This window comes from Puma concolor, chromosome D1 (assembly GCF_028749965.1).
Source record: "Puma concolor isolate L17-30 chromosome D1, mPumCon1.1.hap2, whole genome shotgun sequence".
Classification (NCBI taxonomy): Eukaryota; Metazoa; Chordata; class Mammalia; order Carnivora; family Felidae; genus Puma; species Puma concolor.
Window position 1 is genome coordinate 1,232,877 of NC_141676.1, and position 21,148 is coordinate 1,254,024.

The following is a 21,148-nucleotide window of genomic DNA, read 5'->3' on the forward strand; positions in this document are numbered from 1 at the left end:
CTGGGCGCCAGGCAGGGCACAGCACAGGTCATTGGCCCTGTTCACACTGTGCTCGGTGTTTTTGTCCCGGTTAAGAAATCTGTGCTCAGTGTTTGATTTGCAGGTTACTTATTTTTCTATCCTTTGCTTTCAAGGTTTCTGTGTTTTTATTTCTAACGTGTGTCTCTTATATGCGGGGTTAAGAAAAATTTTTTTTTCAGTTTTAAAAAGCAGCCTGTCAAGGACATTTGTCCTCTAACTGGGTATTTGGTGTGCTTATATCTGATGTCCACTGTTTGGGCTTAAATGAACCTTTTCACTATTTGCTTTCTGTGGGTTCCCTCCCTCTCCATTGATCCAAAACTTAATTTTTACTCTTTCCCACCTGTGAGGTATCAACCTGATTTTAGGGTGCTTTTCGGGGCTACCCTAGAGACGAAAATGCACATTTCTGACTCACAAAAATCAAGTCAGAGGTAGTTATTTTACCGTTTCCACGCGTGGCCGAGGACAGAGGTCCTTTGGGGCTGGTCCTCATCCCGCACGGGTGCTTTCCACATTGTGACTCTTATTTAAAGTAAAATTTAACCCCCCGCTGTCCGTTATTACCTTTGCTCTGTGGAGTCAAGTTCTCTGTGGATTCACCCACATTTACCCTTTCCTCCTCGCTTTCCTCCCTGCACCTTGGAGCCGCCGCCTCTGTTGGAAGAAAACCACCCCCACTCCATCGTCCCTGCGGCCTGGCACGCGGTTGGTGACCCCCCTGCAGTCTTTGTTGTCTGGAAATATATGTACTGGCCCCGCAGTTCTCAAGGATGTTTTTGCTGGTGTGAGTGTTCAGGGCAGGAGGTGCACGAGGCAATACGGCCAAAGCCCTCAGCAAACCGGAGCCCAGCAACGTGTCGAGAGAATGATGCGCTCTGATAAGCCGGGCTTTATACCAGGGATTCAAAGCTGGGTTAACATCTGAAAATGAATCGATGTGATCAACCATGGGAGCGGAACAGGGGAGAAAACCCACCTGATCTTACGGAGAAATCACAAGCGAGCATGAGACAAAATCCGATGCCATTCGTGGTGAAAACAGACAGACACCCCTCAGCGCAATGAGACAGAGGTCCGAACTGAGGGGGCCACGTTCCCGACCGCAAGCCAGCCAGTCAGACGGCAGGCGGGGTTCACGGCCACCGCGAGACGGATCAGGCCGTGGTCCACAGCAGCGTGTGCAGGACCGCGGCCTTGAGCTCCAGCCCCGCGGGGTCTCGTGCGGGGCACCTGTGCGCGCCTGGCGCCAGAGGCCCGGAACGCGGAGGGTCTGCAGCGCCTCCTGCAGGCAGGAAGCGTGTCTGCACCTTGTTGGGGACGAGACCTTGTCTCTGCCCTCCCAGGCCGTCGGGAAAGCGGTGCTCAGGCTGGTGCCCAGCTCACGAGAGGTGCAGACCTGCAGGAAACCCGCGGCCCACCGAGCGTGTGCCCCGTGAGCGCCCGGGAAGACCTGCCCCAAGCATCCTCCACGCGGTACAAGACGGTGCGCCGTGCCCGAGATCGGGGGCAGGGACGATGTCCAGGATCGCCAGTCTGTTGAGGCTGAGCCTCTAGATTTGTGGAAACCCTGCTGGCATTTCAGTGGAACCACGGGCCGCGTAGATAAACGTTGGGGAACCGGGTCTCCCCAGAGCGAGCCTTCCGGTCTGTGTGAGGCTGCTTTCCGTTCTTGAAGCGCTCTTTAATTTCTCTCGGAGGTTTTGTGATTTTCACTTTCGAGGTCTGGTGCACCTTTTGCACGATTTACACTTCTAGGTACATATGCGATTTTGGGGGGATGAATTATAAATGATTTTGATTTTTAGTGGAATTTTCAAACTTGTTTAGCGTTTAAGGAAAATTAGCTTCATAGCGACCTTTTATTCAGTGACCTTGCTAACTTTACCTCCTTGTTATAATGCTTAATCTGTAGATTATTTGGGATTGTCTCTTGTGTCTGTCCACTTATTTTTTTCGACTGCGTCCGTGAGACACTACAGTCTGCCCTCAAAATCAGTGCTTTTACTCCGACACGGGAGCTGGGAATAGGACAGCGGCCCCCTGACCCTGGCGCCCTCCCGCTGGCTCGGGGACGTGGTCATGCGCTTCCCCTGTGCCATGTGTAACCCCCAGAGCCACAGCTACTGGCCCCCGAAGCGGGCACTGTCATGGCAGAGCGCCACGGGTGGGGGGGCCCCGACCACGGACACTTATTTCCTCTCTGTTCTGGAGGCTGCTGGTCCAGGAGCAAGACTGAGTTCTCTCCGGCTTACCCTCCGCCACCTCTTCACCATGTCCACACACGAGCTTCCCGTGTGTGCAGAGGGGATGCGGGAGGCCTGGTGTCTCTTCCCCTTCCTATAAGGACACCAGTCCTGCTGTGTCTGGGTCTCACCCTCATGGCCCCATTTACCCTTCATTGCCTCCCTGGACGCTTCCCCCCCGACATACGGCTGCACTGGGGGTTGGGGCTTCAGTATCTGAACTGCAGGGGGGCATGATTCGGTCCCTAACAATCCTTACTCTTACATTTATGCTTTCTAGGGTTCCTCATTCCTTCCTGTACATCTGTGTTTTTATGGGGTTGTTTTCCTTTGCCCCGAGGATCTTCTTTCCACATTTCTCGAAGTGTGAGTCGGCTGGTGACCACATTTTTTTTTTTTAATTTTTTTTTCCAACGTTTATTTATTTTTGGGACAGAGAGAGACAGAGCATGAACAGAGGAGGGGCAGAGAGAGAGGGAGACACAGAATTGGAAACAGGCTCCAGGCTCCGAGCCATCAGCCCAGAGCCCGACGCGGGGCTCGAACTCACGGACCGCGAGATCGTGACCCGGCTGAAGTTGGACGCTTAACCGACTGCGCCACCCAGGCGCCCCCAGTGACCACATTTTTTAGCTGTGCTCACTCTGAGGTTCACACGGGGATGTGGGCACGAGGGGCGCAGGCCTTACACAAGCTCCGAGGGAGAGGTGAGCCGCCTGATGGGATGACCAGAGGGTGCCAGCGTCTGCCCCGGTGACTCTGTTGGGCCTCCTGGGAGCCAGCCAAACGGGCGTGAGATTTAGGGCTGGTGCAGCCCAAGCAGGGGACCCTGCACCCCCGCACTTACACTCCATTCCAGGGGTGCCGGAGCCACAGGGACCCCAGGATGGATGGGCCAGCCCGGTTTCGTCCCAGGTGATATAATTCCCACAACTGGTGCTGCTGTAAATGCCCGCCACACACTGTGGTTCTCAGCGCCATGTCCACGGTGGGTCTCACTGTGCCAAAGTCGCCGCATGTGAGGGCCACGCTCATTTGTGGGCCCTCCGGGGGAGCATCCTTCCCCTTATCTTTTCCAGCCCCCAGGCGCTGCCTGCTTCCCCTGGGTCACGACTGCTTTCTCGTCTTCCAAGCCAGCAGCAGTGGCCGGGAAAGCCCTCACGCCTGCCAGCTTTCTGCTCGTGACTCTTCTGCTTCCCCCTTCCCTTGTCAGGACCCCTGTATCAGGTGACCCAGTCCGGTTTCTCCGGGCTCAGCTGAAGTCCCTTTGCCATGTAGCCTAACATCCGCGTGGTTCTGGGGTTAGGAGAGGGCGTCTTGGGGGGACACATCCTGCTACCATCGTCTCAGCCAAGTGGAGGTGACAGGAGGACTAGCTGGCTATAGAGTCTGCGGGAAGGGCCACCGAATCCAGCCCCAGGCCCAGCCTCCAGGACTGGCTCCCCGGCTCTGCACCTGGACAAGCGTCATGCCCATCGATGGACAGTGGGACGTTGCTGATGTCACCTCCCGGGGTCCCAGACGCCCTGGTGCTTCTGCCTTACTGGCTTTCCAAATATCACGAGAAAGCAACGACAGGTCGAACCTGATTACGCCCAGAGCCAGAGCTTCTAGGGCAGCAGGAGGATGCTTTCTGCCCCCATGCAGCACGGAAGGAGGATGGAGACTCTGTTGGCCCCAACCCTCCCAGTTCACCGCCCCCAAAGGGAAAGTTCCCCAGCCGGACAGTCACGGGCACAGGACTCGAGTGCCACATCCTGCCTTGGAGCCCGGGACTCTCCGCCCTCTTTATCATGCCTCAGAACATCCCTCGCCAAAAGCTCGGTGGAAACACTCACGGTGGGAGGCAGCTGGAGACGTGCATGTAAGGGGGCCGTGCCTGGTGACCTGGCAGGGCCCCCCGGGACCCATTTCCAGGGAGATTCCTTGTTCATCCGTACGCAGTGAACAGACCACGGCGAAAGAATCGCACTGTGAATGAAATCATTTTGTGGCCACAGAGATGGTTTTATTGAAAGGGAATTTTATTGTATTTTAACAGAAACATATGGTGACAGGTCAGGAAGCAGCCCTGCCAGACAGGGCTTTGTTGGTGAAAGGAGGAAGCTCAGGGGTGACGGGGACGGTGCTTTCTCGGACTGGGGGAGCCAGCAGTAGATGTTCCTGACCAGTCAGTGGTGGGCCCTGGACGTGGGTCAGTGCCTACAAATGACCACTTGCACATTACAGGACTGCTGCTCAGCATTAGCCTGGGCCTTCCTCTGGGTGAGAATATCTCAGGCGGACAGCAGAGGGGGCCAGAGCCACATGTGTGGAATGGTGTTTCTGGTGCAGCAGATGGGGACACGCAGGGGAGAGACGAGTGCAGGGGTGATGAGAGGCCTTCCCAGATGGTGCAGTTGGAAGAAGTTAACTGAAAACTGGACTGGCCGTTCCCTCAGCAGACGGGGACACAGCAGCTGGACTGGCAGTAGCCACAGGAGCCACTTCACCCCTTGGAGCCCCCACACGAGCCACAGCCCCCCTTGGAGCCCCCACAGGAGTCACAGCCCCCCTTGGAGCCCCCACACGAGCCACAGCTGGAACAGGCACAGGCTGGCACACAGCAGCTGGAGTTGCAGCCCCCACGGCTGGAGCCACAGCCTCCAGAACAGCCACAGCAGCCCATGGTTCTGGTGGGTTTTGGGCGGAGTCGGTCAGAGACGCAGGTGCAGAGGTGAGGTGTTCAGTTGTGGAGCCTCCTGGGCGGGGGGGCTTTACATACCCACCGGGGTCAGGTCAGGTGCTGGCACGGGGTCACCTCCTGTTGCTGGTGCTTCCCTGGCTCTCTGTCCCTCCTGTTCTCCTCCTTCCCGGAAACTGCCCGTTCTCTCACCTGCTGTGTGTATTCTTCAGGTCAGCCATCTGGTCTTGGGTAGAGGCTTGTTTCTGTGCTCACAGTGCTGGGCCTTTCTCAGATGCTGTTTGGCCATTTCCCAGAGTCACAAGAGTGGGCGCCCTCTTCTCAGTGGGGCCGGGGATGCAGCCCCCTCTCAGCCTCCCTCTATCCCCTGTGGGGCCCCACATGGAGCCTGGGGCTCTGACTGGAGTTATCCCCCAGACCTGCTATGCGCTCAGGAGAGCTGGGCCCTGTGAGTCATGGACGGACGTGAGGACGGTGTGAGTGTGGAGCCTGCAGCTTGTCGAGAGAAGACAGGTGTGCCTCCTGTCCAGCTGGGCCATGCGGGCCTCTCCTGAGCCCGTGTAATGCAGGGCGCCAGTGGTCGTGTGTCCAGCTGGAGACTTCACGGCCAAGACCCAGGGTCGGGTTACTGGGGCGCCATCCCAGTGACCTCAGGCTGGTGCACATGAGAGGAGTGAACGCTGGGCATCTGGTTAACGGGAATCATTTTTCAAGACGGGAAGCTGCCTGGTGACCGCAGTAAAGAAGGCTGCACCAGAAGGGGATGGGGGGAGGGGTGAAGGCCTTCTGCTCGTGATCCAGGCACCAGTGGGCTCACTCTGGCTCTGGCGTGGGGCTGAGCAGGGGAGCAGAGGGTGGGGCTCCTTCTGGGAAGGGACTCCTACTCGGTGCACTGGTGTGAGCCTGTGCTTGAGGGGTTGGCCACCTTGATGAGGTTAGTCAACAGAAAATCCTTTGAAGAGGTGACTCTGGTGAAAAATGTTTGGAAGGACATTCCATGTGGAGGGAAGAGCTGGTGCGAAGGCCGTGAGGCAGGGAGGGGCCTGGGGTGTTTAGGAGCTGGCTGTCATGGTATGTTGTCCAGCACTCACTACCTCAGGCTCCGGAGGCGGGAAGTGGACACCCTGCAGGTGGGAGCAGGGCAGGCGGTGGCGGCGGGAGGGTGTCTCTGGGTGAACCTCAGAGTGAGGCGTCCTGAAGATTCGGGGGGAACCTGAAGGAAGGGCATCCTCCTGCTCTGCTAGGCTCATCACATGCCAAAGTGGGGAGGTGGGAGGGAGGGCACCACACCTCCCAGCCAGCGCAAAAATAGGGAAGAAGGGAAAACTGAGTGAACCTTTGAGTCCCAGCCCTGAGAAGTGCCCCTGGCTGAGGCCCCACTGCCCGACCTTCCCACTGTGGGGATTCGTTTTTACACAGAAGGGCCTCCATCAGGCATCTGCCCCTGGCCGCATCCCTGCTCTGTGCCGTCACTGACAGCCCCAGTCAATGAGCTGGGGAATGTGCCATGTTGTTCTGTCCCGTGGAACAGTTTCTGTGCAGGGAGGTGTTAAGTTCCTTGAATGTTTTCTCAAAGTTTTTTTTAAATATCCTGACCTGGTTTTTTGTTTTCTTTTTCTTCTTCTTCTTTTTTTTTTTTTTTTTTAAGCACACAAGCCACAGGGTTAGTGCTTTACTTTTGGGATTTTTCAGTAAGAGTGTTTATCCTGGAGGATGCGGATTCTGTGCCCAATGGCTTTGGGGCAGGAGGTTGGCATCTTGTGTTCTATGGGGTGGCGGGCCACGTGTGGCGGGGCCTTGGTTTTATCAGGCCGGCCACGAGGGGGCGCTGTATCAGGCAGAAGCATGGCTCTTGCCTTTGAGGAGTTAGGCTCATTTAAGCATCACCTTTTGATTTGAAGATCTGTGTGCTTCCTCTGATTTCGGAGGCCCAATTCAGAAAGTGTGTGTATATATTATAGTTAATAATTGGAATGAGAAAAGAGATCACAATAATTCAGACATTTAAAGAAGATGGCGACGACCACACACGCGGCCAAATCTAGGAAAATAACATGATTTTATCGAATTAATTGCCTGAATTCTCCGCCCTGCCCCATGTTCCTTTTTTCCATTATAGTTTGTGGCCAAGTTCTTTCTGTTCACTCTTCATATGACAATTTTATAATTTTATTTTCGTTAAATTTTTTTTAAAAGTTTATTTATTTATTTTGACAGAGACAGTGAGTGGGTAAGGGGCAGAAAGAGAAGGAGAGAGAGAATCCCAAGCAGGCTCTGCATTGTCAGCACAGAGCCAACCGGGGCTCAAACCCACGAACTGTGGGATCACAACCTGAGCCAAAATCAAGAGTCAGACCAACTGAGCTGCCCAGGCACCCCGAATTTTATTTTCTAAAGAAAGAATAGAAGGACATTTTAGTTTTTCCCTGTAGCATGGATGCTTATGATTTGTTTTTTGATTGTTGGTTTTGAAAAGTTCTTTTCACCTTGTGGTATTGTCATGTCAGTTATCAGGTTTCTTATCAAACCCGGGAAGATAGCAAATGTTTGCCCATGCATGCTGCGGAAGTGGAGGGCATCAGGATTTCGTCTTTGTGTGGTTCTGTGTTTGATTTTTCATTCTCGTTTGTTTAACCACCTCTGTCAGCCCGTTGTGATTCCGTCCACCTCGCAGTGGCCTGTCCTGTGCTTTGCAGCATCTTTGGCCACTCAGTCCTTTCATGTCAAATTAGCAGCAGGCTGAAGTATTTCCTAAAATATTTATGATTTGCTGTTCTACACGAATTAGATTTTCAAATAATTCATGAGCCTTCATTACTTCTGTTTGAAGTGAGGCTCCTCTCAATGGATTCTGCTCTTGCTGCAATAGGAACATTTTGTTGCAGTTTGTGACTCCGGTCAGAATAATTTATATAGCTAACCATGCTTATTTCCCTTTATGTTAATTTTTATGAGAGGTCCCCCTTAGCTCTTGAGGGAACAAATACAAAGACGATAGAATAAAGTTTGCTTTGTTTATGTTCAATCCAGGATCCGGTGCTTTCTCCCTTTTTAATCGAGATGTTCAACAAACATATTTCCAAACTGTGTTCCAAAGACAAATTCGTGCCTTAAGAGTTTCCACGTATACTTTTTGTATGTCGTTTGTGTTCAGCTTTCTCTTCCGAAGTTTTGAAAATATGTTTGAGAGTTCTGAAGATACTGAACCCATGTTGCGAGACTGCAGCAGGCTTGCCTTGGGGAGCTCATCTCATTACCTCTAGATTCTTTCTGGAAAGATGCCAGGTGCTGTGTGAGTTAAATATATTCCAATCACGGACGAACCTGTAGCAAGACATGCAGGGGCTGCCCTCAGGGACTCTGGAGGCAGTGTGATCTGTGGTGACTGGGGCTGTGAGCTGCACATGGGGGGGGGGTGTTGTGCACGTGCACTCATGCTTCTGGGGACCACCTGCAGCATGTGGCCATTACCTGTGCACTGTTCTAGGACTGACTGCAAATGCTGTCCAACAGCTGGCAGGAGTACCCCCCAATTGTTTCACTTTGTTGACTAAAATCACAAGGAGATGATTTTCAGTTGGTGGACATGTCTGATACTGTTTATAAGGTTTCCTGTAAAAGCGGCAATGCCCACCTACTTGCCAACTGCTCAGGGCCCACCATTTCCAAAGTAGAACCCATCATAGTGAAGAGGCATTTGGCATCTGGTTTATTTTATTATCAGTTTATTTTGTACACATCCTTACTTGTTTTGGTGGCATTTTTACAAACTCTTTTGGATAAATTAGTCACCTTTGTTTTAGCATTTTGACATCTTTTTAAAAACTGCTTTTAAATTGTATTTATTTTGAGAGAGACAGAGCAAGAGAGAGAGGGAGAAGGAGAGGGAGAGGGAGAGGGAGAGAGAGAGAGAGAGAGAGAGAGAGAGAATGAAGGTGCATAAGTAGGGGAGGGGCAAAGAGAGAAGGAGAGAGAATCCCAAACAGGCTTTGCACTATTAGTGTAGAGCCCAACGTGGGGCTCAGTCTCACACACTGTGAGATCATGACCTGAGCCAAAATCAAGAGCTGTGCTCTTAACCAACTGAACCACCCAGGTGCCCCACATTTTGACATCTTTTTAAGGGTTCATACAAAAATAGATCCAATTCAGTAATGTGGTTAATTTTGATCAATGTCCCAATGTGTCTTTGAGAGGAGAATATATGTTCTCTAATTGTTGGGAACTGTGTTCTATTTATATTCAGGTGGTAAAACTGTTTAGTTAAGCTATTTGAATTTCCTGTAATTGTACTACTACTACTTTATATTTTTGTTCTCGTAATTTCTGAGAGGTTTGTCAAAAATCTCTCATTGTAGCTGTAGGTTTATCAACTTCTCCTTGTAGTCCTTCCATTTTTGCTTTATATATTTTGAGACTGTGTTGGCAGATGCATTCGTATTTGGGAATGCTATATCTGGCTAGTGAGTTTGTCCTTTGATCATGAAGTGCTTTTGATATTTAAAGGTGATGACTAAAAGCATATTAGTGTCATTTACCATGTTTTGGGGCCATCTTCTTATATTTGGGAAATTCTTCAGTGTTAGTTCTCAGTAGAGGCCAAGCTGTCTCCCCGGATAAAAGTCAGAATGGCCAATATTCTCTCTCCTGACTTTCCTTTCATGAGTGCAGGGGCATATGACCAAGGCTTGTCCATTTGGAGCAATCTGCCCACACACCAACTCAGAGACTGGCAATGCAAACAGCTGTGCTGGTGGTCGTGTCTGGTGCCCATTTAGCAAGGGCAGCAGCTGTTTCCACACTGACTGTGGTTTCAGTAGTGACTCTGCTCACCTCTCAGGCTCCTGTGTTCTCAGACTACTGTCCGGGTAGGCAATGGTGTGGGCGTTCAAGTCATATCAGTAACCACTCAGCAAAACTTGCCCTGACATACACCTAAAAACCCTGCCCAAATCAGCAGAAATAAATGGTAAACTTTCTTAAAAAGCCCAGGGGTTTCAGTGGGGTAGAAATAAAAAAAAGAAAAACTAGATTAATACAAAGGAGGATATTAAAGAAAGGGAGGACATAGAAATAGTATGGTGAGTAGAAAGCATCAAAAAAAAAAAAAAAAAAAAAAAAAAAGACAAAAGAAATCCAGCCAGGTATATCAACAATCCCAATAAAAAAGAACTGATCTCATCATTCCCAAGACAAATATTCAGGTTTTAAAAAATCTTTTAGAAGAATAGTTGTAAAACATAGTGACTCAGAAATGTTGAAAATAAATATGAAAAATATATACTGGGAAAATATTAACCTAAAAAACCTGAGTATAATATGCTTTCATGTCAGACAAAGTAGGCTTTTGAGGCAAAATTTCACAAGAGGAAGGGTGGGAGTAGGGAGAAAGGAACAGGAGATGGTGAATATAAGTCTTTCAAAGGATGTCCTGGTAGGTTGAGTAGGGAAATAGGGCAATAGGTTGAGAGAGAAGTCGACTCAAGAGCTTAAGATGTGAAAAATAACACCATAGTTTCTTTTTTAATTGTGGCAACAATTAAACACGTGACATAAACGTTGCTGTCTCCACCATTTTTAAGCATACAGTCAGTAGTATTAAGTGCACTCATGCTGTGCTGGTACCATCACCACCTCCAGAATGTTTCTATGCCAAGGTATTTTATATGCTTCTGTAGGTCATACAGGTGAGTGGGGGAAAATCTCGGAGAGATGTCCTTTAACGGACAGGAGGGGACAAATGGGGCAGGGGTTTGCTTCAAGTAGGAGAAGGGACTGTTTATCTGCTATCTTGGGAGGGTGGGCCAGTGATGGGCACAGAAGCTAGGGGAAGTAGACGTGGGGGCATGAGGCTGTGACAGTCATCTCCTGAGCGTTCGATTTTCTCAGTGAAATAGGAAGCAAGGTAATCAGTTGAGAGCAAGGATGGGGGAGAAGTCAAATATAATACTCAGTTCCTACTCCACACAAATATTGAAGAATCTGTGTGGTGTGTCTACAGTGTTAGAAGCTATTCCTTGCGTGGGTATTAGCTTTCCAAACAACTACAGAAAATCGGGATTCTAAAACCACAGACTCCAACTTCAGATATTTCCCACCATGGGTCAACTTATCTTAGCAAGAATAAATAGAGGTTAAAACATTACTAAAGGTAAAGCAATTCTAATTCCAAATTGGAGCCCAAAGTTTCTTGATCCTACTTACCAACTGAAGAGTCTTGAATCACTTTAACTCTCATACTCTGGTGACAATGATGCTTCTGGAGCCATTGAATGTTATCATTGCTGGTATTTTTTTGCCACCTTGTTTATAATACCCCCAAAACGTGTCATGAATTTTTTGTTTGTTTTGGTTAGTCAACATGATTTATAGTTACTCATGACTAAATGATGATTGCCTTTAGTAACTTACTCTTTGCCTGTAAGTTTAATTTCCTTCTTCCTGAATTCTGAATAAGTTACTACTGCAGAGGTCTGATGGCGGGTAAGCTCTTAATTTATCTGAAAAGTGTCTTATACTTAATTATTGACTGATAGTTTATCTGGGTATAGAATTCCAGGTTGGCAGAAATTTCTGCTTAGAATTTTATTTTATTTTTCCATGTTTCCACCCCCAAGTCTTTCACTGAGAAATTTTTTGTCAATTGAATTATTGATTAATCTTTTTTTGTCTGATACCTTTTAAGGTTTTCTGCTTGCCATTGTGTTCTGAGGTTTTACTATGCTGTGACTAGGTTTCAGCTTATTTATATTTTTATTTATCAAGCTTTAGATTTGTGATTATTCAATATGAAATGTATTCTTTTATTAATTCTGGATGATTATTGTTTCCAAATATTGAATTTTATCCACTGTCTTTTTACTCTTCTTCCAAAACTCACATGAGATATATATATTGAACATCTTCATTCTATTCTTTATGTATCTTAAGGGTTTTTTCATATTTAATTTTTTTCCATACTCCATTGCAATTAATTTCACTTGGTATTTCTCTCCTGTTTAACAATTCTCTCTGCAGTTGTATGTACTTTTCTGTTTAACTGGAACCTGGGATTTTTAATTTCAGTGACATAATATTTTGTATTGGATACTCTTTATGCACGTTCTTATAAATATCTTTTCAGTTTATTATTCTCTCTTTATGGATACAGTTCCTCTTCTGATGTCTTTAATAGTTTTGGGTATATGTATTTATAGCATCTTTTCATATTGTTTTTCTTTTATTTTATGAATTTAGGTTTCTAATCCTTCTGTTTATTATAAATACTTATTCTTGCTCATCAGAGTTTATTTTTTAACTTTTTGTATTATAAACTCATCTTTAGCAATGCTTATTATTCTGTTCCTTTTCCTTCATTCCTAATCCATTAAGAGTGCAATGCATTCTTAGTGCATTGCAAACCAGTGCGGATCCTATATCCTGGGTGGTTTGGATTCCAGTCCCCCAAGGATGTCCATGTCTTAAGCCCTGTAACCTTCAAATATGTTACCTGGCATGGTAAAAGAGACTTTGCAGATATGATTAAGTTAAAGGTCTTGAGATGCGAGGTTATTCTGGATAATCCTGGTATACACAATCTAATCACCAGGATCCTTATAAGAGGGAAGCTTTATATGAAGGTCCTTTGAGAGCCAGAGAATGAGATGTGATTACAAAACTGGAGTCAGAGTGATGTGCTTTGAAGATGCAAGGGGGATGAGCCAAGGAATGCAGGCAATTCCTAGAAACTGTAAAAGGCAAGGAAATGGATTCTTCCCTTGAGCCTCCAGAGGAAACACAACCTTTTTGACTCCCGATTTAAACCTGGTGAGGCTTCTGACTTCCAGAACGTTAAGATAATAAGTTGGTGTTACTTTAAGACATTAAGTTTGTGGTAATTTGTGCAGCAGCAATGGACTACTACATTTATTATGTGTGATTATTACTTATCAGAAACAAATCAATACTTTGTAATATGTATTTATCAGCACTTGATGTACATACACATTTGCCTAGCCATTAGCCTTCAAGAAATATGTTCTACCCCTCCCCCATGGTCTTCTGTTAAGTTTCTCAGCGGGGAGGGGAAGGAAAAAAAAGGTTAGAGAGGGAGGGAGCCAAAACATAAGAGACTCTTAAAACTGAGAACAAACTGGGGGTTGATGGCGGGGTGGGAGGGAGGGGAGGGTGGGTGAGGGGTATTGAGGAGGGCATCTGTTGGGATGAGCACTGGGTGTTGTATGGAAACCAATTTGACAATAAATTTCATATTAAAATAAATAAGTAAGTAAGTAAGTAAATAAATAAATAGAAATATGTTCTAAGGGAAAAAATTGCAAATGCCAGTTGATTATAATGTATCTTGAAATGGATCTTTTTGGATTTAATATGTCTGAAGTTCTTTGAGCTTCTTGAATTTACATATCCATTTATTTCCTCAGATTACAAGTTTTTGTCTATTATTTCTTCAAATAAACTCTCTTCCATGTTCACTTCTGATGTTGCTGGGACTCCCACAAGACATATATTGATCTCCTTGTTGATGACCAATAAGTCCCTTAAGCTCTCTTCACTTTTATTCATTCTTTTTTCTTTATGCTCCTCTGACTTGATTTCAACAACTAGTTTACAAATTCACTGAGTCAGTTTTAGGACTTGATCACAAGTTTGTAGTTGAACCACTCTAGGGAATTTTTCAGTTCAGTTATTGTATTTTTCAGATCCAGAATTCCTGGGTGGTTTGTTTTTGTTTTTGTTTTTGTTTTTGTTTTTTGAGAAAAAAATTTCTTTGTTGATATTCTAGTTTTATGCATGCATCATTTTCCTGGTTTCATTCAGTTGTCATTCTGTGCTCTGTTTTAGCTCATTGGGCATCTTTATGACATTTATTTTAAATTCTGTGTCAGGCAGCTGATAGATCTGCATTTCTTTAGGGTTGGTTGGTTTCTAGGGCTTTATTTTATTCATTTGGTCAGGCCATGTTTCTCTGTTTCTTTGTATGACTTGAAGTTTTATTGTTGTCATTGAGACTTGGTTATTTAAAAAATAACCACCCCTCCCAGTTCTGCTGACTGGCTTTGTGCAGTGGGAAATGTTCAGTGATTAACCTTACCTAGCCTAGCTCTCAAACCTTTTCTGAGGCTGTATCTTCCTGGGGTTTGTGTGTGTGTGCTTTTAGTCGTCTCAAATTCTCCAAGCATTTTGTCCCTGCTTCTTCCAAGAAGCATGTAATCTTGGAGCACCTGGGTGACTCAGTCTGTTAAACACTGACTTAGGCTCAGGTCATGATCTTGCGGTTCGTGGGTTCAAGCCCTCCATCGGGCTCTGTGATGACAGCACAGAGCCTGGAGCCTGTTTCAGATTCTGTGTCTCCCTCTCTCTCTGCTCTTCCACCACTCATGCTCTTTCTCTCAAAAATAAACATTAGAAAAATTAAAAAAAAAAGCCCCCTGGCACCTGTCTCTGGAACTGTGGCTCTAATGTGCCATATGATTTTGTCTGCTTGCAGTGGCTTCTAAACAAGGCCACCAGTCCAGTCAGTACTGTGAGTTAGGCAAGACAGATGTCAGTGCCTCAGACATCAGTTTGTTCTTTGTTGATTATCAGTTGATATTTTAGAAAATTTTTCTCTTGCCATGCAGATAATTTCTTTTAATTTTACTGTTTATTTTTATTTTATACCAAATGTATTACTCCTCTTTAGAGGGCTGCTGAATTTTGCATCATCCTTAGAAAGAACTATTCTATTCCAATATTACTAAAATTCCTATTTAGTTTTAGTTATTTTATTTTTGTAATGTTTTTATTTATTTTGAGAGAGAGAGAGAGAGAGAGAGAGAGAGAGAGAATGAATCCTAAGTGGACTCCATGCTGTCAATACAGAGCCCAACACAGAACTTGATCTCGTGAGCCATGGGATCATGACCTGAGCCGAAATCAAGAATCGGGTGCTTAACTGGATGAGCCACCCAGGTGCCCTGTTTTATGTTTGTATTTCTGTTTATGTCTTTACTCTGTATGGAATTTATTTTTGGAGTAAGAGGTGAGGTAAGGATCCAATTGTAATTTTCCTAGATCCTACATAATTGTTTTAACACCATTTAGGGAACGATATTTTTTCTTCCAAATTTAAAATGCCATCTTTTTCATGTAGGTATTTCTCATGTGTGTTTCATTCTCTTTCTGGTGTTTCTTTTCTTTTACATTTATCTGTTGGATTTTATTTATTTGTTTGTTTGTTTATTTATTTATTTATTTATTTATTTATTTATAATGTTTATTTTTGAGACAGAGACAGAGCATGAACGGGGGAGGGTCAGAGAGAGAGGGAAACACAGAATCTGAAGCAGGCTCCAGGCTCTGAGCTGTTGGCACAGAGCCCGACGTGGGGCTCGAACTCACGGACCGTGAGATCATGACCTGAGCCAAAGTCGGACGCTTAACCAACTGAGCCACCCAGGCGCCCCTATCTGTTGGATTTTAATGTGTTTGTGTCAAGTTGTTTGGATTATAACTTTGAAATAACTTTTGATATCTGGTCCCCTTCCTTTTTAGCATTTTCTTTGTTTTCTGTACAAATGTTACAAACAGCAAAGCTACTTAAAATACCTTATTGGTATATTTATCCAGATCAAATGTATAGGTTAACCTAGGAAGAATTGTCTTAATTATAATATTAAAACTTCTTATTAAAATAAGAATTATCTATTCTTTTATTCATGACTCCTTTTCTGTCTCTTCTATATTAAAATTTTATTCGCATAGGTTTTTATTTTTTATGTTTATTTTTTCTTCACATAGATATGTAAAAACTTCCATTAAAAATTTTACTGAAATATAAATTCATGGAGGAAAATGCACAGAAGACAGCTTGGTGAAATTCTACAAACAGAATGCACATGTAACCAGCACCCAGATTTAGAAATAGAACATGACTAGACTGCAGAAGCTGTCTTTGTATCTCCCTTACATCCACTTCCCTTTAAAGGAACCCCTCTCATGAACTTTAATGAAAGAGACTGGTTGTTGTTGTTGTTGTTGTTGTTCAATTTTTGTTTTTGCATGTATGCTTCATATAAAAGGAGTCGTACATTTTGTACGACTGGCTTTTTGCCTGGCTTCTTTTACTCAACATTAAGTCTGTAAGATTCTCATTGCCACATACTATTCCACTGAGTGTCTATACCAAAAATGATGTCCTTTCCCTCTATTAGTGGACATCTGGACAGTTTTTCCTTTTAATATAAGAAGTCCCAATTTTTTAAAATAGGTTTTTAAAAATGTTTCTTACAGGGCTCATATTTAAGGGGTGGGGATGTATTGTTTTATTATATTTTGTTTGTTATGTGTGAATAGAGTGATACTAATTTCACATGCTAATTATGTATCCAGCCTACTATCTGAATGCATTTACATTCTGAGTATTTTTCATTTGATCTGTTTTTTTTTTTTTTTTTTCATTTTAGATAGAGATAGAGATGCCATGAGCAGGGAAGGGACAGAGAGAGGGAGACACTGAATCTGAGGCAGGCTGAAGGCTCTGAACTGTCAGCACAGAGCCCAACGTGGGGCTTGAACTCATGAACACAAGAGATCAGAACCTGAGTCATAGTAGGACACTCAACCAACTGAGCAACCCAGGTACCCCTGACCTGTTTTGTTTTTGTTTTTCTTACAGATATGCAATGGAATCACCTGTAAATAATGATAATTGTGCTTTCTCTTTTCAATTGTTATATTTTGTGTTTCATTCCTTTTAATAATTGTATCGGATAATGCCACTAAAGCAAATAAAATAATATGGACAAAATGAGATCAGAGTAAATATTGCCAAGTTATCTTCATAAAAAATAATGGCACCTGTTTTCCTCCCATCAGTAACGCACAGTCGGTTTTCAATTTCCCAACCTATTAAAGAAGAATCATGGAGAGGCAGGGTGCTTGGGTTAGAAATGTGTTTATTGAGGGCTATCACAAGGTCTAGTCTGGACCTTGGAAGACAAAAGAAGAAGGGGAAATTAGAATGAAGTACCAGAGTGGGACCTGGTAATGTGGGATGGGGGTGTACCTCCTAGGGCTGGACTTCAGACACTGGACATGTGGTATCCCCAGACTCAGCCAAATCACAAGAATGGGGAGGGGACATCATGGTTCAGGAGATCAGGGTCCTGAGGGAAACATGAGTATTGAGGAAAAAGAAAATTACTCTTCTCCAATGGAATAGAGGAGGGGATCTAGAATAGAAAAAAAGGCATGGGTAGATGCAATACTTCATACTCTGGAGAGCAAGCCAACTGAGACTGCACATGTGGAATGTCAAATGTAGAAAAGACACATCTGGATCTACACGCAGACTCTGGTATGGGACACTGATCGCATTCTAGAGATCCTGGAATTGTAGGAATGATGTGAAGGCCACAGCCAACCCCTCAGACCAAACACTGACAGCAAAAGGGGACACGACAGCTGAACTGGCAGCAGCAGGGCTTCAAAGGAGTTGCTTCATTTTGAGTCCCATCGGCAACGTGCAGGGCTCTGGTTTCTCCACACCTTCCCCAGCACGTCTAACTATGTGTCTTTTGTATCCTAGCCATCCTAGGCACTGGGATCTCCTTGTGGTTCTGATCGGCATTTCCCTGATTCCTGATAACGTTGAGCAACTTCTCATTGGCTTATTCGCCCACCATGTACCTTCTTGGACCAATGTCTATCCAGATCCATTGCTCAATTGTTTTTTTTTTTTGGGGGGGGGCTTCATTCTTATTCAATGATTGGTTGCTTGATTGACTGACTGGTTGATTTCGAGGAGTAAGAGTTTTGCATATGTAACAATGTTACATTTTGATGGCACCCAAATTGCCTGAGTTTTTCTTCCTGTGCTTTTTCTGTCGTATCTCAGAGCCGTTGTGGAGAGAAGGTCTCAAAGACATAACCCAGGATTTCTCCTGAGAGTTTTATAGTGCATCGGTTTAACTTTGATGCTAAAATGCTTGATCCAGATAGAAGGATTTTTGTTGTTGTTGTTGTTGTTGTTGTTGTTGTTGTTGTTGTATTTGCTGATGTTCTTTTCTTATATGACGGGATGTAAACATGCAACTTCATTCTTTTGAAAGTGGATTTCTAGGTGTGTCAGCACTAGTTATGGAAAAGACTCTTGCATTGATTGTTTTGGAACTCTGGGTGAAAGTCAGTGGAACATAACTTCAAGGGCTCCTCTTCATACTGTCCACTCTACGGCACTGATCTGTGAGTGTATCCTTCAGGCAGGACCACAGTGCTTCCATCGCTGTAGCCGTGCAGCACCCATTGCCATTGGGATGTGTGAGTCCCCCACCGTTGAGTTTCTTTGGCAAGATTGTTTTCGTTACCCGACATCCCTTTCATTCATTTCCGCATTCATCGTCAGAGGAAAGTTAGGGTCAGATGGTCAATTTCTGCGAAAAGCAACATTGGGTTTTGATAGGGGTTGCATTCAATCTGCAGATCATGTTTTGCAGTGTTGTCATTTTCACCATAATCTGTCTTCTGATCCATGAACGTTGGATGCCTTTGTATTTAATGTACTCTTCTATACCTTCTTTCAGTGCTGTTTTGCAGTCTTCAGGATGTCAGTCTTGCACATTTTTTGTTCCGTTCATTCTCTTTTCTTAAAGTGTAATTATCAAATTATTTTGAGTGAGACAGAGAGAGAGAGAGAGAGAGAGAGAGAGAGAGAGAGGGAGATGGAGAGAGAGAGAGAATCGCATGCAGGCTCGATACTGTCAGCATGGAGCCCGACTGGAGGATCCAACTCACAACTTGAGCGTCACAACTTGAGCGAAAATCAAGAGTGGGACGCTAGACTGACTGAGCCCCCCAGGTGCCCCTTCCAGTATATTCTTAAGTATTTGTTCTTTTTGAGGACACTGTTTTCTGAATTTCAATGATGATTCTTCATTGCTCGTGTCTAGAAATACAGCTGATTGTTGTATATTGCGGATGGATCGTGCAACCCACTGAGTTGATTTATGATTGTGGTTTGTGTGTGTGTGTGTGTGTGTGCGTGCACGTCTTAGGTTGTTTTGTTTGTGCAAGATTCTGTGTTCTGTGAAGAGACATACTTTTCCTTCTTCGTTTCCCACATGGATGCCTTTTACGTCCTTGTCTTGCCTTATTACCCTGGGTAGACCTTGAGTGCAATGTTGAGTAGATGTGGTGAATGTGGACATCCTTTCCTGTCCCTGACCTTCAAAGGAAATTCCAGGCTTTCAGTGGGACGTGTGGTGGCAGCTGTGGCTGTTTGGTAGATCCTTTGATCGGGTCGAGGACATCGCCTTCTGTTGCATCCTGTGTGGAACCAACGCTGTGATGTGTGTGAGCCCAGAGCTGGAAAGAGTGCTCGTCAGTCTGTGCCGAGACACCCTGCCTCTGGTGTCTGACAACGGCACCGTTTCTCCTTTTGTCATCCGGAACACCTGAGGAACACAGCCCATTTTGAAGTCACTGCCCTCTCTCTAGGCTTGGCTCCTGCTCTGCGGCCTGGATGGGCGCAGACACCACTCATGGGATGCCTTGCGAAGCAGATCACGGCATGGGGAAGGAGCAGCCTCCACGATTCCAACAAAGTCTGAATGCCATGGAGGCTCAGCTGTCTGGGCTCCCTTAAGCCTGATAAGAACGACTCTTTTACATTCAGGCGTCTCTTCCTGACTTATTGACTCATTCCTCCATGCGTGTAGTGAGTCGTTCCTGATTTAATTCCTCAAACGTATGTGCAGTGAGCAGTGAGCCAAGAGTGGAGTGACAGCAGTGAAGATGTGGGGAGCAGCGGTCCCTTAAGAAGTGAGATGAGGGACACACGGTGTGTTTTGCAAGTGAGAGCGCGGATGGAAGGAAACCGCCACACGAAGACCAAGACTTATGGGGGGAGAGTTTATTTACCACTTATGGGGGTGGTGCACCAAGACCCATTGGATCTTAACACACCTGTGTTAGTGAGGCAGCTTCCAGGAGACATTGCGATGCCAATGCCATCAAGCTCCTAGCAAGCAGAGGAGAGCAAGGATGTGGTGCTTTGACACAGAGAATGATGAGAGAGGGGGATCTGGGCCACGTCCTGGCCCTGTGGGCCTTTTCCAGGTAGTGTGGCTCAGGCATGAAGGCATGGCCGTAGGAGAGGCCAAAGGGCCTGCAGGATGGGATCGCCTTTGTAGGGAATGTGTATGAGAGTAGTCCATTGCTTTGCCACAAGGGCTGGGGGCAAAGTCTAAGCCGAGACACTGGAGGGATCCAGCAAGTGGAGAGGAAGTGTTTGGGGGGCGGGCTTTGTGTGTGTGTGTTTTTTTTTTGGGGGGGGTGGGTGTAACCAGGATGTACCTATAGTCACTTGAGGGCAAGCGCAGGTCTTTCGGAGTTCCCTGAGGCCATAAGCCAGAGCCTCAGACCTTGCACTGGCAGCAAACGGGGACACAGCAGCTGGATTGGCTGCAGGAGGACCCACAGCCGGAAGAGCAGCAGCAGGGCTTGCAGCAGCAGGACTGGCAGCAGCAGGGCTTGCAGCAGCTGGACTGGCAGCAGCAGGGCTTGCAGCAGCTGGACTGGCAGCAGCAGGGCTTGCAGCAGCTGGACTGGCAGCCGCTGGACTGGCAGCAGCAGGGCTTGCAGCAGCTGGACTGGCAGCAGCCACAGGAGCCACAGGAGCCACAGGAGCCACAGCCCCCCTTGGAGCCCCCACAGGAGCCACAGCCCCCCTTGGAGCCCCCACAGGAGCCACAGCCCCCCTTGGAGCCCCCACAGGAGCCACAGCCTCCCTTGGAGCCCCCACACGAGCCGCCGCTGGAACAGGCACAGGCTGGCACACAGCAGCACACGGGCTTGCAGCAGCACACGGGCTTGCAGCAGCACACGGGCACACAGCAGCTGGAGCCGCAGCCCCCACAGCCGGAGCCGCAGCCCCCACAGCCGGAGCCGCAGCCCCCACAGCCGGAGCCACAGCCTCCAGAACAGCCACAGCAGCCCATGTTTCTGGTGGGTTTTGGGCGGAGTCGGTCAGAGATGCAGGTGCAGAGGGGAGGTGTTCAGGTGTGGAGCCTCCTGGGCCAGGGGCCCTGTATATACCTGCCAGGGTCAGGTGAGAGGCTGACACACTGTCACTTCCTGGTTCCTGTTTGTGCCACTTTGCAGCGGACAAAGGATGAGTATTTTTCAGAATTTCATCATGACCATGTGATTGTATTGACCT

At 46.5% G+C, this 21,148-nt stretch overlaps 1 long non-coding RNA gene across 1 annotated transcript in view; it reads left to right on the forward strand.

The window, feature by feature from the left end:
- The window catches only part of LOC147576296 (uncharacterized), a 52,112-nt gene extending 35,395 nt beyond the window's left edge, over window positions 1-16,717 (forward strand). Inside the window, exon 3 of the long non-coding RNA XR_015240637.1 lies at window positions 16,395-16,717. This is a non-coding gene — a long non-coding RNA (uncharacterized LOC147576296). The remainder of the gene's footprint in view (window positions 1-16,394) is intronic.
- Window positions 16,718-21,148: the final 4,431 nt, after the last annotated feature.